Consider the following 17174-nt stretch of genomic DNA (forward strand, 5'->3'; position numbering starts at 1 on the left):
TGATTTACAAGTTCTAGAGAGAAGATTTGAGTGTTTTGTACTTGTTTTGGTGTGATTTGTGAAGATTTGTAAAGGAGTTCATCTCAAAACCATTTGGAGAAGATCTTCTGAACCTTTACTCTGTTTTAATACAATCTTATCATGTTTTCTTCATCAAAATCGTTTTGTTCTTGCTTAGTTATGTGTGAGTAGTCATCTAGTTGGGTTTAGGGGTTCTCATAGGGGATTTCTTGATGTTTTGATCCATAAAACGTGTGTAGACTAAGGGATTACGTTTTGGTTCTTCATCTAATGGATTTCTTACTGCTTGAACTGAATTGATCACTTAGTTCATGATTTCAGATTGTTTGATGCACCGAAAGTGATTGTTTGAACTTCCGAAAATACTTTAGATGAGCAAAGTGTCCTTAACCCTCGGAAGTTGATGTTATTGCGCTTTGTGAACATATTGAACCTGTTCTTAATGCTTGTTTAGAAATTGAAACTCAGCGGAAGTTAGTGTGGAGATTTCTATAACATAGAGAATTAGCGCTACGGAAGTAGGTTAATTCTAATATCGTGTTTGAGTTCTAGACGGTTCTTAATATATCCCTGTGTCTTCCATTAATTGTATCTTGATTAAAAAGAAATCCCTGAGAATTCCCAATGCCCAACGTTTGTTTTAAAATAGTTTTCAAATCGTTTAAATCATCTTTTTACATGCTTGTTTATGCTTTGTGACACTAGAGAAAATTAAATAAAAACCATCAAAATATATCTTGATTCGCTGTAGCTATTAACTTGTCTGCAACTCTACGTGTGATCATCGGTCCCTGTGGATTCGATCCCGTATTACTACTGCGTACTTTACTGTGCACTTGCAGTTAGATAATCGGGTTAAAACTCGAGACATCAAGTTTTTGGCGCCGTTGCCGGGGACCATTTGGTCACCCTAGAGTTAATGATCAGTTTAAGACTATAGCATTTTCTTTTTTTTGTCTAATGTTTCTGTCTTTCTCTTTCTGTTTGTGTTTTCAGGTGAATGAGCGGATTTCATACTAGAAGCAAAGGATCATCGAATTTAATACCTTTGGAGTTAGAGCTCGGCCGCCTAGAGAGACAAGTGAAAAAGAAAAGACTTGAGTCCGCTGAAGAGGTTGAAATGGCTGAACACCAAGAAGACCAATTTCAGGACAACCCGCAAAATCCAATTCCTGTAAATGAACGAGAAGGCAACAATGCTGGTGATAATCAGCAGGCTGGTGTAGCTGCAAGACAACAGGCTGGAGACTATGGCATGCCTAGGATGACGCTTGCACATTATGATACACCAGATGCATTCTATGCCGATCGTTCTGGGATTCGCCCACCTCCCATTGAGAGAAGAGACTTTGAGATCAAGACTGGTCTCATTAATTTGGTGGAGAAAAATCCGTTTCATGGAAACCCGTCTGAGGACCCGATGTATCACTTGGAGCATTTTGAGCGAGTCTGTGACACCAGCAGACATAATGGAGTTCCTCAAGGCGCTTTGAAATGCAGGTTGTTCCCGTTTTCCTTAGCTGATAAAGCTATCAGATGGTTAAAGTCCATCCCTCCAGGATCTCTTACTACATGGGAAGAGACAAGAGCTGCTTTTCTACAGCATTTCTTCACCAAGTCAAGGTCCACATATCTGAGAAGCAGAATTGGAAGCTTTCAGCAACTTGATTCAGAAAGCTTTCATGAGGCTTGGGAGCGTTTCAAGGAGTACACACAGGACTGCCCTCACCATGGCTACACTGATGTGAGTTTGCTGAACATTTTCTATAATGGAGTTCATGAAGAGAGTCAAGATGCCATGGACACAGCAAGTAATGGTGATTTCATGACCAAGACTGTTGAAGAAGCTTACACCTTGTTGAACAACCTGTCATCCAGCAAAGCAAACCGCAAGTCAAGGTTTGATACCAGCCAGAAGGGTGTTGGTTATGAATCCAAGAAGATAGATGAGCTGAATGCCAAGATTGAGATGCTTCTCAAGAGAGATCAGAAATCTGTGAAATTTGTGGAGGAGCAAGGCTATCGTTCCTCACAAGAAGCTGTTGGTGATGATTCAAGTGATATGCAGGCTGATGTGAACTACATTGGTGGTCAAGGAAACTACAACAGAGGCTACAATCAGAACCTGGGTGGAATCAAAATCAGCAAAATAATCTGTCTTACCGAGCAACAATGTGGAGAATCCACAACATCAGTCCTACCCTCAGGCAGGAAACAGGCAGAACCAGAATCAGAACCAGAGTGTGTTCAACCAAGGATTTCAGAACAGAAATCAATATCAGGGGAACAACTCGGGCAACTCAGGATTTCAGCAAAGGCAGCAGTACAACAACTATCAGAATCAAGGAAATGCCTCTTCGTCACAGCCTTCTCAGGATAACGAAATTAAGAAGATGCTGCAAATGGTGCTAGAAGGTCAGAAGAATAGCACTGCAGAGATAAACACCAAGGTGGATAACATGTATGGAGAGCTTAATGGGAAGTTCGAAGCTTTGAACACCCATTTGAAAGTTTTGGAAAAGCAAGTTGCTCAAACCGCCTCCAGCAGCAGAACAGCACCTGGATTTCTACCAGGGAAGTCAGAGACGAATCCCAAGGAGTTTGTGAATGCTATAACACTTAGGAGTGGAAAAACGATTGAGGAATCGAAAGAGAAAGAGATCGACCGATCTCAAGAACAGATCGACCGATCCAAGGGGAAGGAGATCGACCGATCCGGTCCATCTGGATCGACCGATCCCGTGTCGACGAAGCCAAATTCCTCTGAACCTGAAGAGGTGTATGTGGCGCCTCCTGCTTATGTTCCTAAGGCTCCATACCCATCCAGACCAAGGCAGAAGATCAAAGAACGTGAGTACGAGAAGCTAAAGAACCTTGTTGGGGAGTTACATGTGAGATTGCCATTTTGAAGCGGTGAAGATGGTACCTTCTCTTAAAAGGTACATGAAGGAGATTCTTACCGATAAGATGAGCCTAGAGCGGGGTGTGTTGATGCTCAATGAGGAGTGTAGCGCAGTTCTACAAAATGTCATGCCTAAAAAGCGTGAAGATCCCGGAGCATTTGTTCTACCATGCCGCATTGGATCACTTACTTTTGAGAAGAGTCTCTGCGATCTGGGTTCAGGAGTGAGCCTAATGCCTTTCTCTGTCTCTGAGAGGCTAGGCATGACGAACTACAAACCTACAAGGATCTCCTTGGTCCTTGCTGACCGATCAGTGCGAAGACCAGTCGGTGTACTAGAGAACATCCCTGTTGGTGTTGGAAAGGGATACGTGCTTACCGATTTTGTAGTTCTGGAGCTGGAAGAGGAACCTAAAGATCCTCTCATTTTGGGCAGACCGTTTTTAGCTACTGCTGGAGCCATGATTGATGTACAGAATGGGCATATAGACTTACGTCTAGGAGACATGGCGATGAGATACAATGTGGAGAAGGTGCTGAAAAATCCGACTATTGATGGACAGACTTTCTGGGTTGATACATTGACTGAACTGGTGGAGGAAATGGATGAAGAGTTGCACACTGATGATCCTCTACAAGTCGCATTGACCCAAAGGGAGAGTGAGTTCGGGTTCATGAACCAAGAAGTGGTTGGATTTTCTGAGATTTTGGATTCAGCCTCACCGATTGAGAAGCATGTCGCCTATGTCAGCCTTGAAGACTCAGGCACCGATAAAACCGTCAAACCGTCATCCTCCCAACCATTGGAGTGAGGAGAATGCTCCAAAGGTGGAACTTAAAGCCCTCCCAGCTGGGCTGAGGTATGCATTCTTGGGACCGAATTCCACATATCCTGTTATTATTTGTGCTAACCTGAATAATGTGGAGACCGCTTTGCTTCTTTCAAAATTGCGAAAGTATAGAAAAGCATTGGGGTACTCTTTGGATGATATTACAGGTATTTCTCCAGATCTTTGCATGCACAAGATTCACTTGGAGGATGAGTCAAAGACGTCCATAGAGCACCAGCGAAGACTGAATCCCAAACTGATGGAAGTTGTGAAAAAGGAGATTCTAAAGCTGTTGAGTGCAGGGGTGATCTACCCAATTTCAGACAGCACTTGGGTGAGCCCGGTTCATGTGGTTCCTAAGAAGGGTGGCATCACTGTCATCACAAATGAGAAGGATGAGCTGATTCCTACCAGAACAGTCACAGGGCATAGGATGTGCATTGACTACAGGAAGCTAAACTCAGCCACAAGGAAGGACCACTTCCCACTTCCTTTCATTGACCAGATGCTGGAAAGACTAGCCAACCACCCCTACTACTGTTTTCTCGATGGCTACTCCGGGTTCTTTCAGATACCCATTCATCCAGACGACCAAGAGAAGACAACATTCACCTGCCCATACGGTACTTTTGCCTACAGGAGAATGCCTTTCGGATTGTGCAATGCTCCCCACTTTCCAGAGATGCATGATGTCGATCTTTACTGATCTTATTGAGGACATTATGGAGGTTTTTATGGACGATTTCTCAGTCTACGGTTCTTCATTTAGCGACTGCCTTGCTAATCTGTGCAAGGTGCTGGAAAGATGTGAGGAGAAGAACTTGGTGTTAAATTGGGAGAAGTGTCATTTCATGGTGAAAGATGGCATTGTTTTGGGTCACAGGATATCAGAGCAGGGTATCGAGGTTGACAAAGCAAAGATTGAAGTTATGACCAGCCTACAGCCTCCCAGGACAGTGAGGGATATTCGGAGTTTTCTGGGACATGCCGGTTTCTACAGGAGGTTTATCAAAGACTTCTCTATGATAGCGAGGCCACTCACCCGTCTGCTGTGCAAAGAAGCGAAGTTTGTTTTTGATGCTGACTGCCTCGCTGCGTTTCAGATTCTCAAGAAGTCTCTAGTCAGTGCTCCCATTGTGCAGCCACCAGATTGGGACTTGCCATTTGAAATAATGTGTGACGCAAGTGATTACGCGATTGGAGCTGTTTTGGGGCAGAGAAAAGACAAGAAACTCCATGTGATCTATTATGCCAGCCGAACGCTTGATGATGCTCAAATCAAGTATGCTACCACTGAGAAGGAGTTGCTGGCAGTAGTTTATGCTTTCGAGAAGTTCAGGTCCTATTTGGTGGGCTCGAAAGTAATTGTGCACACAGATCATGCAGCCTTGAAGTACCTGATGACGAAAAAAGATGCTAAACCGAGACTCTTAAGGTGGATCTTACTCCTACAGGAGTTTGATATTGAGATCAGAGACAAGAGAGGAGCAGAAAATGGAGTGGCAGATCATCTTTCCCGAATGAGAGTGGAAGCTGAAACACCACTGGATGATACATTACCCGAGGAGAATGTCTATGTGATCACCTTGCTGGAGGATGAGTATTTGGATCAGGCTGATTGCTGTGCATGAGACAAATTCAGGATGATCTCCCATGGTTTGCAGACTTTGCAAACTACCTATGTGCTGGAATTGAACCACCGAACCTGAAGGGTATGAGAGGAAGAAGTTCATGAGAGATGTGAACCACTATTACTGGGATGATCCCTTCCTCTACAAGAGATGCTCAGATGGTTTATTCAGGAGATGCGTTCTGGAGAATGAGATGCAAGGGATTCTTTTCCACTGCCACAGCTCAGAATACGCAGGCCATTTTGCAACATTCAAGACGGTTTCTAAGGTCCTGCAGGCTGGTTACTGGTGGCCTACACTTTTCAGAGACGCCCATGAGTTTGTCTCAAAGTGTGATGCATGTCAGCGGAAGGGTAACATCAGTAAGAGAAATGAGATGCCCAAAATTTCATCCTTGAAGTTGAAGTTTTTGATGTATGGGGAATTGATTTTATGGGCCCTTTCCCATCTTCTTATGGAAATGAGTACATCTTGGTTGCGGTTGATTATGTCTCCAAGTGGGTGGAAGCAGTAGCCAGCAAGACAAATGACTCTAGTGTTGTCAAGAAAATGTTCAAGACAGTCATTTTTCCAAGATTCGGGATCCCGAGAGTGGTTATTAGTGATGGAGGCTCTCACTTCATCAACAAGACGTTCGATAAACTGCTGAAGAAACATGGAGTAAAGCATAAGGTAGCTACACCTTATCATCCTCAGACAAGTGGGCAGGTTGAAATATCGAACCGAGAAATCAAAGGATTTTGGAGAAGGTGTAGGCAAAACAAGGAAAGACTGGGCTGTGAAGCTTGATGACGCCTTATGGGCGTATAGAACCGCCTACAAGACTCCCTTGGGCACCACTCCTTTTAATCTGGTCTATGGAAAGTCTTGTCACCTACCTGTGGAATTGGAGTACAGTGGTTTTTGGGCAACGAAGTTGATGAACTTCGACATTAAAACCGCAGCAGAAAGGAGGATGGTTCAGTTGAACGAGCTGGACGAGATTCGGTTGAACGCCTATGAGAACACCAAAATCTACAAGGAAAGAACTAAGGCATGGCATGACAGAAAGATAATCCCGAGAGACTTCGCTGCTGGAGACAAAGTCCTTCTGTTCAACTCTAGACTCAAGCTATTTCCTGGAAAGCTTAAGTCTCGTTGGTCCGGACCTTTCACCATCACAGAGGTTAGACCTTATGGAGCTGTTGTCTTGGAAGACAATGGGAGGAAATTCACCGTCAATGGGCAGAGGCTAAAACCTTACTTCACAGATGCAAAACCCGAAGAAGGAACCAACATTCCTTTATCGGAACCCGATCTCGCCTAAGGACAACAAAATAGTCAGGCTCGCGACTTTAAACAAGCGCTGACTGGGAGGCAACCCACATGGTTTGATTTTCTTTCTCTTTTGTGATTATGTTTTCTTGTGTGAATTGATTTTTGGTTGTGTTTTTAGATGATTTTCAGGCATGTATCACGATCAGGCAGAGATCGATCGATCCTAAAGAAGAAGAACGGGCGATCCAGGAAGAGATCGGTCGATCCGACACGTATGGATCGGTCGATCTAAGGCGCTACGACGGCTCACGCTCACTCACGACACCGCTGCTGGACCTGAGGCAGCGGAGGACTCTGATGATGATGGAGCCTTGGAGAGGCGCTCCAAGAGGCGCACTGACCGCAACGCCTGATCGGTAATCTCTCTTGGAATTATTTTCACACCGAGACAGTGTGAAGTAAGTCTGGGGGAGGATGCTACTTATGTACCATATTGCTTTTATTTCTTTTATTTTCTTTGTGTTTTAAAAAAAAATCTCTACGTATTTTTCTCAGACCCTGTGATGATTATTAGACTATTTCCTTGTGTGTTGTGCATTACATTTCATATTGACCATTTTTCAGGACTGTTAGCGCAGACAAACCGAGGAACCACTTGACCAAGCAACCTCTCCTTAAATCTTTTATCAAGTCTCGGTGAATTGTAATCGACTCAACTATTTTTGACCATTAATGAATTTAATTTCTTTTGACCAGGAATCAACATCAGGAAACGGTACACCATATACACATTCAGGATTTCTTTACCACATTTTACCACTCTTTAATAATCCTGAATGGCCAGACTCATCAATAGTTTGGTACCACACCTACACCTTACCCTTTTATTTCATCTCCATGCATTCTTACACACTGATCATATGTGCATACATGTGCAAAAACAATGGAGAGATTAGGGTAGACATGGTTCATCCGACTGCTTAGGTAGGATCGGAACATTTAGGTGGTTAGACACGGACCTGTGTGTCTAGAGGTGTAAATAGAAAAATTGGGTGTTGTAAGTGTGTGATTGCATCGCAGTGTATATATTCGATTTCGGTTTGTATAAGTTTTCTTCAAAAAAAAAAAAAAAAAAAAAAAAAAAAAAAAAAAAAAATATGATTATCGATCGATACCACAAACATTTGCAAGTAATCGGTCAAAAAAAAAAAAAAAAAAAAAAAAAAAAAAGTTCATGTTTATATCTCATTCAGTATATTTGATTTAGACATTTTATTTTTATTTATGTACTAGAGATGATGCTTTGTTTAAATTTGGGGTTAGAGTTTGAGATTTGTTGGGTTTTGATCATTTGAGACTTGAGCAGTTCGAAAACATGGTTATCAATATACTCGGTCTCTCCAGCGATTTTGCATAATGTTTTGCATTTTTTTTTGATCGCTGATACCCACAAACACTTGAGCCTCACCTAATTAAACACTAAAACAGCCTCCCAAACACCGAGCCCGTTATACCTGATGGAGATATCTTTGGTGGAAAGGTCACGCCCTTTTTAATGAATGTAAAGAGTTGATTACTTGAAACTGAGACTTGCAGGTCTGAAATATGGAAAGGTTTGCGCGGTCTTGGTGGGGATTTGGAATGAATGCCTTGACAGTCTCTGATTTAAGTGGTTAGCGAAATCACAAGGTAAGGTCTACTGAGGGTTAGTGAGCTCCCAAATTTTAATCCTCTTTACTTGAGGACAAGCAAAGATTCAAGTCTGGGGGAGTTGATATTCCGTGTTTTTAACGGTTTTAAACTCGTTTTGGAGCAATTAAATGGTCGGTTTTAATTAATGTTTTGGTCTATTTGATGCGTTTTGGTGTTCTTAAGTGTAATATGCAGGTTACTAGATAGCTTGAAAGAAAAGAACGCATTCGGGATTTATTCAGAAGCAAGATGGACCGAACAATGGACCGAATGAAGTATTGATCGCACAGAGCACGAGATCGACCGATCCGGGCTACTGGATCGACCGATCCCAGGCTTTCATACACGAGATCGACCGATCCGGCCATGTGGATCGACCGATCTCAGGCGCTACGGGCTCCACACGCACAAACGAGCTTTTCACTCCTTTTTACCCACTCCCCTCAATAATTCAAGAAAGAACTCGACCTTGAGACTCAGAAAAGACCAGGGGCGACCAAGAGGAGATTTACAAGTTCTAGAGAGAGATTTGAGTGTTTTGTACTTGTTTTGGTGTGATTTGTGAAGATTTGTAAAGGAGTTCATCTCAAAACCATTTGGAGAAGATCTTCTGAACCTTTACTCTGTTTTAATACAATCTTATCATGTTTTCTTCATCAAAATCGTTTTGTTCTTGCTTAGTTATGTGTGAGTAGTCATCTAGTTGGGTTTAGGGGTTCTCATAGGGGATTTCTTGATGTTTTGATCCATAAAACGTGTGTAGACTAAGGGATTACGTTTTGGTTCTTCATCTAATGGATTTCTTACTGCTTGAACTGAATTGATCACTTAGTTCATGATTTCATTGTTTGATGCACCGAAAGTGATTGTTTGAACTTCCGAAAATACTTTAGATGAGCAAAGTGTCCTTAACCCTCGGAAGTTGATGTTATTGCGCTTTGTGAACATATTGAACCTGTTCTTTCTATGCTTGTTTAGAAATTGAAACTCAGCGGAAGTTAGTGTGGAGATTTCTATAACATAGAGAATTAGCGCTACGGAAGTAGGTTAATTCTAATATCGTGTTTGAGTTCTAGACGGTTCTTAATATATCCCTGTGTCTTCCATTAATTGTATCTTGATTAAAAGAAATCCCTGAGAATTCCCAATGCCCAACGTTTGTTTTAAAATAGTTTTCAAATCGTTTAAATCATCTTTTTACATGCTTGTTTATGCTTTGTGACACTAGAGAAAATTAAATAAAAACCATCAAAATATATCTTGATTCGCTGTAGCTATTAACTTGTCTGCAACTCTACGTGTGATCATCGGTCCCTGTGGATTCGATCCCGTATTACTACTGCGTACTTTACTGTGCACTTGCAGTTAGATAATCGGGTTAAAACTCGAGACATCAGGAACAACTCGGCAACCTCATGATTTCAGCAAGGCAGCATACAACAACTATCAGAATCAAGGAATGCCTCTTCGTCCACGCCTTCTCAGGATACGAAATAGAAAATGCTGCAAATGTTTATGAGAGTCAGAAGAATACACTGCAAGATAAACAAAACCAAGTGGATAACATTATGGAGAGCTTAATGGGAAGTTTAAAACTTTGAACACCATTGAAAGTTTTTGGAAAGCAAGTTGCTCAACCGCCTCCAGCAGCAGAACACACCTGGATTTCTACCAGGGAGTCAGAGACATCCAAAGGAGTTTGTGAATGCATAACACTTAGGAGTGGAAAAACGATTGAGGAATCGAAAGAGAAAGAGATCGACCGATCTCAAGAACAGATCGACCGATCCAAGGGAAGGAGATCGACCGATCCGGTCCATCTGGATCGACCGATCCTGTGTCGACAAAGCCAAATTCCTCTGAACCTGAAGACGTGTATGTGGCGCCTCCTGCTTATGTTCCTAAGGCTCCATACCCATCCAGACCAAGGCAGAAGATCAAAGAACGTGAGTACGAGAAGCTAAAGAACCTTGTTGGGGAGTTACATGTGAGATTGCCATTCGTTGAAGCGGTGAAGATGGTACCTTCTCTTAAAAGGTACATGAAGAGATTCTTACCGATAAGATGAGCCTAGAGCGGGGTGTGTTGATGCTCAATGAGGAGTGTAGCGCAGTTCTACAAAATGTCATGCCTAAAAAGCGTGAAGATCCCGGAGCATTTGTTCTACCATGCCGCATTGGATCACTTACTTTTGAGAAGAGTCTCTGCGATCTGGGTTCAGGAGTGAGCCTAATGCCTTTCTCTGTCTCTGAGAGGCTAGGCATGACGAACTACAAACCTACAAGGATCTCCTTGGTCCTTGCTGACCGATCAGTGCGAAGACCAGTCGGTGTACTAGAGAACATCCCTGTTGGTGTTGGAAAGGGATACGTGCTTACCGATTTTGTAGTTCTGGAGCTGGAAGAGGAACCTAAAGATCCTCTCATTTTGGGCAGACCGTTTTTAGCTACTGCTGGAGCCATGATTGATGTACAGAATGGGCATATAGACTTACGTCTAGGAGACATGGCGATGAGATACAATGTGGAGAAGGTGCTGAAAAATCCGACTATTGATGGACAGACTTTCTGGGTTGATACATTGACTGAACTGGTGGAGGAAATGGATGAAGAGTTGCACACTGATGATCCTCTACAAGTTGCATTGACCCAAAGGGAGAGTGAGTTTGGGTTCATGAACCAAGAAGTGGTTGGATTTTCTGAGATTTTGGATTCAGCCTCACCGATTGAGAAGCATGTCGCCTATGTCAGCCTTGAAGACTCAGGCACCGATAAAACCGTCAAACCGTCATCCTCCCAACCAGATTGGAGTGAGGAGAATGCTCCAAAGGTGGAACTTAAAGCCCTCCCAGCTGGGCTGAGGTATGCATTCTTGGGACCGAATTCCACATATCCTATTATTATTTGTGCTAACCTGAATAATGTGGAGACCGCTTTGCTTCTTTCAAAATTGCGAAAGTATAGAAAAGCATTGGGGTACTCTTTGGATGATATTACAGGTATTTCTCCAGATCTTTGCATGCACAAGATTCACTTGGAGGATGAGTCAAAGACGTCCATAGAGCACCAGCGAAGACTGAATCCCAAACTGATGGAGGTTGTGAAAAAGGAGATTCTAAAGCTGTTGAGTGCAGGGGTGATCTACCCAATTTCAGACAGCACTTGGGTGAGCCCGGTTCATGTGGTTCCTAAGAAGGGTGGCATCACTGTCATCACAAATGAGAAGGATGAGCTGATTCCTACCAGAACAGTCACAGGGCATAGGATGTGCATTGACTACAGGAAGCTAAACTCAGCCACAAGGAAGGACCACTTCCCACTTCCTTTCATTGACCAGATGCTGGAAAGACTAGCCAACCACCCCTACTACTGTTTTCTCGATGGCTACTCCGGGTTCTTTCAGATACCCATTCATCCAGACGACCAAGAGAAGACAACATTCACCTGCCCATACGGTACTTTTGCCTACAGGAGAATGCCTTTCGGATTGTGCAATGCTCCTGCCACTTTCCAGAGATGCATGATGTCGATCTTTACTGATCTTATTGAGGACATTATGGAGGTTTTTATGGACGATTTCTCAGTCTACGGTTCTTCATTTAGCGACTGCCTTGCTAATCTGTGCAAGGTGCTGGAAAGATGTGAGGAGAAGAACTTGGTGTTAAATTGGGAGAAGTGTCATTTCATGGTGAAAGATGGCATTGTTTTGGGTCACAGGATATCAGAGCAGGGTATCGAGGTTGACAAAGCAAAGATTGAAGTTATGACCAGCCTACAGCCTCCCAGGACAGTGAGGGATATTCGGAGTTTTCTGGGACATGCCGGTTTTTACAGGAGGTTTATCAAAGACTTCTCTATGATAGCGAGGCCACTCACCCGTCTGCTGTGCAAAGAAGCGAAGTTTGTTTTTGATGCTGACTGCCTCGCTGCGTTTCAGATTCTCAAGAAGTCTCTAGTCAGTGCTCCCATTGTGCAGCCACCAGATTGGGACTTGCCATTTGAAATAATGTGTGACGCAAGTGATTACGCGATTGGAGCTGTTTTGGGGCAGAGAAAAGACAAGAAACTCCATGTGATCTATTATGCCAGCCGAACGCTTGATGATGCTCAAATCAAGTATGCTACCACTGAGAAGGAGTTGCTGGCAGTAGTTTATGCTTTCGAGAAGTTCAGGTCCTATTTGGTGGGCTCGAAAGTAATTGTGCACACAGATCATGCAGCCTTGAAGTACCTGATGACGAAAAAAGATGCTAAACCGAGACTCTTAAGGTGGATCTTACTCCTACAGGAGTTTGATATTGAGATCAGAGACAAGAGAGGAGCAGAAAATGGAGTGGCAGATCATCTTTCCCGAATGAGAGTGGAAGCTGAAACACCACTGGATGATACATTACCCGAGGAGAATGTCTATGTGATCACCTTGCTGGAGGATGAGTATTTGGATCAGGCTGATTGCTGTGCCATGAGACAAATTCAGGATGATCTCCCATGGTTTGCAGACTTTGCAAACTACCTATGTGCTGGAATTGAACCACCGAACCTGAAGGGATATGAGAGGAAAAGTTCATGAGAGATGTGAACCACTACTACTGGGATGATCCCTTCCTCTACAAGAGATGCTCAGATGGTTTATTCAGGAGATGTGTTCTGGAGAATGAGATGCAAGGGATTCTTTTCCACTGCCACAGTTCAGAATACGCAGGCCATTTTGCAACATTCAAGACGGTTTCTAAGGTCCTGCAGGCTGGTTACTGGTGGCCTACACTTTTCAGAGACGCCCATGAGTTTGTCTCAAAGTGTGATGCATGTCAGCGGAAGGGCAACATCAGTAAGAGAAATGAGATGCCCCAAAATTTCATCCTTGAAGTTGAAGTTTTTGATGTATGGGGAATTGATTTTATGGGCCCTTTCCCATCTTCTTATGGAAATGAGTACATCCTGGTTGCGGTTGATTATGTCTCCAAGTGGGTGGAAGCAGTAGCCAGCAAGACAAATGACTCTAGTGTTGTCAAGAAAATGTTCAAGACAGTCATTTTTCCAAGATTCGGGATCCCGAGAGTGGTTATTAGTGATGGAGGCTCTCACTTCATCAACAAGACGTTCGATAAACTGCTGAAGAAACATGGAGTAAAGCATAAGGTAGCTACACCTTATCATCCTCAGACAAGTGGGCAGGTTGAAATATCGAACCGAGAAATCAAAGGGATTTTGGAGAAGGCTGTAGGCAAAACAAGGAAAGACTGGGCTGTGAAGCTTGATGACGCCTTATGGGCGTATAGAACCGCCTACAAGACTCCCTTGGGCACCACTCCTTTTAATCTGGTCTATGGAAAGTCTTGTCACCTACCTGTGGAATTGGAGTACAGTGGTTTTTGGGCAACGAAGTTGATGAACTTCGACATTAAAACCGCAGCAGAAAGGAGGATGGTTCAGTTGAACGAGCTGGACGAGATTCGGTTGAACGCCTATGAGAACACCAAAATCTACAAGGAAAGAACTAAGGCATGGCATGACAGAAAGATAATCCCGAGAGACTTCGCTGCTGGAGACAAAGTCCTTCTGTTCAACTCTAGACTCAAGCTATTTCCTGGAAAGCTTAAGTCTCGTTGGTCCGGACCTTTCACCATCACAGAGGTTAGACCTTATGGAGCTGTTGTCTTGGAAGACAATGGGAGGAAATTCACCGTCAATGGGCAGAGGCTTAAACCTTACTTCACAGATGCAAAACCCGAAGAAGGAACCAACATTCCTTTAACGGAACCCGATCTCGCCTAAGGACAACAAAATAGTCAGGCTCGCGACTTTAAACAAGCGCTGACTGGGAGGCAACCCACATGGTTTGATTTTCTTTCTCTTTTGTGATTATGTTTTCTTGTGTGAATTGATTTTTGGTTGTGTTTTTAAATGATTTTCAGGCATGTATCACGATCAGGCATAGATCGATCCGAAAGAAACAGAACGGCGATCCAGGTAAGGGATCGGTCGATCCGTCATACGCGGATCGGTCGATCAATGCCACAGATCGGTCGATCCTACGAGTACGGATCGGTCGATCTCAGGTAAGTCTTGCCCGGTTTGATTTCACTCAATTTAAACCGGAAAACACCCACAAAAATATCCCACTCGCGAAAATCAGATCAAAACACTCATAATTTCATCTTCCTCTCCTCTCAAACTCTCTCAAACCTCTCAAGAACAACCAAATCGATTTTCATCATATCTCAACCGATTTTTGTAATTCTTAGTGCTAAACTCATTAGTTTTTCAAGCTCTATCCATTGCTACCATCAGTTTTCATCAAGACACAGGTATGACTCTCTAAATTGGGAATCAAAAATCGCCCTAGGGTTAGATTTAGGGGAATCTCCGAATTCTAAATGGAATAGCATCTAGGATGGTTTATTTGTGATGATTATACTCATGGGTTACCTAGATTGCCAATTTGTAGGATGAATTGCGATTTTGTTTAAAAAAAAAAAAAAAAAAAAAAAAAAAAATTTAATTTTCAAGTATAATTGAAAAACGAAAATTGGAATGGAGTGTGATGTTTTATTTTGAGTTTAGAGAAGAGATGTGTGCTACATTTTTACATGTTTAGGAGGTTGATCAGAATTAATTATATAAGAGTGTTTTTCTATATGTCTCTTACTTGGGTTTTGATGAATTAATTTTGCAGATAATGCCTAAGAGACAGAAGAAGCAGAGTGAGCGTGGGGATTCCTCGGTACAGACTGCTAGGCTCAGCACAAAGGGCAGGTTCCGAAAGACAGATAGGTCTCATCCAGCGAATCGAGAGATAACCCAGCAGTGGGATATACATGATGATGATTTCTATGAGCAGATGAGGGGAGTAGAAATATGTCCGTCGCGCTTCGCTCACAGAGACACTACAGATGCATTGGGGATAACCGAGGATATTGAAGCCTTGTTCGAGAAGATTGGCCTGGGATACATCTTCGATCTTCACTGTGATTGCTATGCTGATTTGACCAGGCAGTTCCTCGCATCAGCCCGCCTCTACCATCCTGACGAGGACAACCCAGTTGCTGATAAGGCGATGTTCTCCTTCATTGTGAACAGGCAGTTCCACTCCATGACCATCTTTCAGCTGTGCGACGTCTTTGGGTTCGGAAAGGACGTCAATCTTGTGTTCCTGACTTCCCGGAACACAATGATTTCTGGACATTCATCGCTTCAGGAAACTTCATCTCTCGAGAGGCCAAGCAAGCGAGAATACGTAGCCCTGTTCTGCGATATGCAGTGAGAGTGATCAGCAGTGTCATCTATGGGAAGACGGAACCCGCTGCAGTGACAAAAGATGAGCTAGCTCTTCTGTTCATCGGGGCTGGGCACCTATGGCCTCAAGGCGCGGACATTACCTATGTTAGCGGGAAGGACATAAACATAGGAGCTGTGATCGCGGAGAAGCTTGCGTACTTCAAAGTTTCAGATACGAAGAGATGTGGGTTTGGAGCGGTTATCACACAGATCTTAAGGCATTGTGGAGTGTTTCTTCCACCTGTTGACAGAGTGGTGGATAAGAATGGGATGTATCAGACCTTTTTCGACATGAGAGCACTCATTAGCAGCCACTACCTCACCGGCCCTTGGCGAGGAGCATCGACAAGTCCGCCCCTCATATCTACCAGTTCCAGAACCAACAAGGGAGAGAGCAATTTGTCAAGCTACCCGATACCGCCATCACCGAGCTGACTGATCCAGGTGCCCTCACATTTTTACCACCACCGCCTGCATCTCTCTGCACCAGACCCGCGACACTGAAGAAGAAAGGAGTCGCATCATCATCGACACACCAGCAGGCACCACATGATGATATAGAGGAGGAACCTGAAGATGAGGAAAGTCTTTTCCCCACGGATTTCACTCCGTATATGCTGCCACCAGCACCTCCCGCTACTGCATCCGCTGCTGAGATCAACGCTTGGTCCATCAAGAGCCATCAAACCAACAACTCCATACTGCTGAAGATGTGGAAGGGAATCTGCAACATTAAGAAGGGATGCGCATCACAGCCAGCTGTTTCTGGAGATAGCGATGACGACTCAGGCGCTCACGACACCGCTGCTGGACCTGAGGCAGCGGAGGACTCTGATGATGATGGAGCCTTGGAGAGGCGCTCCAAGAGGCGTACTGACCGCAACGCCTGATCGGTAATCTCTCTTGGAATTATTTTCACACCGAGACGGTGTGAAGTAAGTCTGGGGGAGGATGCTACTTATGTACCATATTGCTTTTATTTCTTTTATTTTCTTTGTTAAAAAAAAAAAAAAAAAAAAAAAAAAAAAAAAAAAAAAAAAAAACTCTCTACGTATTTTTCTCAGACCCTGTGATGATTATTAGACTATTTCCTTGTGTGTTGTGCATTACATTTCATATTGACCATTTTTCAGGACTGTTAGCGCAGACAAACCGAGGAACCACTTGACCAAGCAACCTCTCTTTAAATCTTTTATCAAGTCTCGGTGAATTGTAATCGATTCAACTATTTTTGACCATTAATGAATTTAATTTCTTTTGACCAGGAATCAACATCAGGAAACGGTACACCATATACACATTCAGGATTTTCTTTACCACATTTTACCACTCTTTAATAATCCTGAATGGCCAGACTCATCAATAGTTTGGTACCTCACCTACACCTTACCCTTTTATTTCATCTCCATGCATTCTTACACACTGATTATATGTGCATACATGTTCAAAAACAATGGAGAGATTAGGGTAGACATGGTTCATCCGACTGCTTAGGTAGGATCGGAACATTTAGGTGGTTAGACACGGACCTGTGTGTCTAGAGGTGTAAATGGAAAAATTGGGT

General features: G+C 43.3%; 1 non-coding gene across 1 annotated transcript; it reads right to left on the bottom strand.

Moving 5' to 3' along the window:
* Positions 1-1651: 1651 nt before the first annotated feature.
* Positions 1652-1758, bottom strand: LOC125582726. The gene has a single exon (XR_007320181.1). It is a non-coding gene; the product is annotated as a small nucleolar RNA R71 (small nucleolar RNA).
* Positions 1759-17174: the final 15416 nt, after the last annotated feature.

The sequence above is a fragment of the Brassica napus genome, chromosome C2, assembly GCF_020379485.1.
Source record: "Brassica napus cultivar Da-Ae chromosome C2, Da-Ae, whole genome shotgun sequence".
NCBI lineage: Eukaryota > Viridiplantae > Streptophyta > Magnoliopsida > Brassicales > Brassicaceae > Brassica > Brassica napus.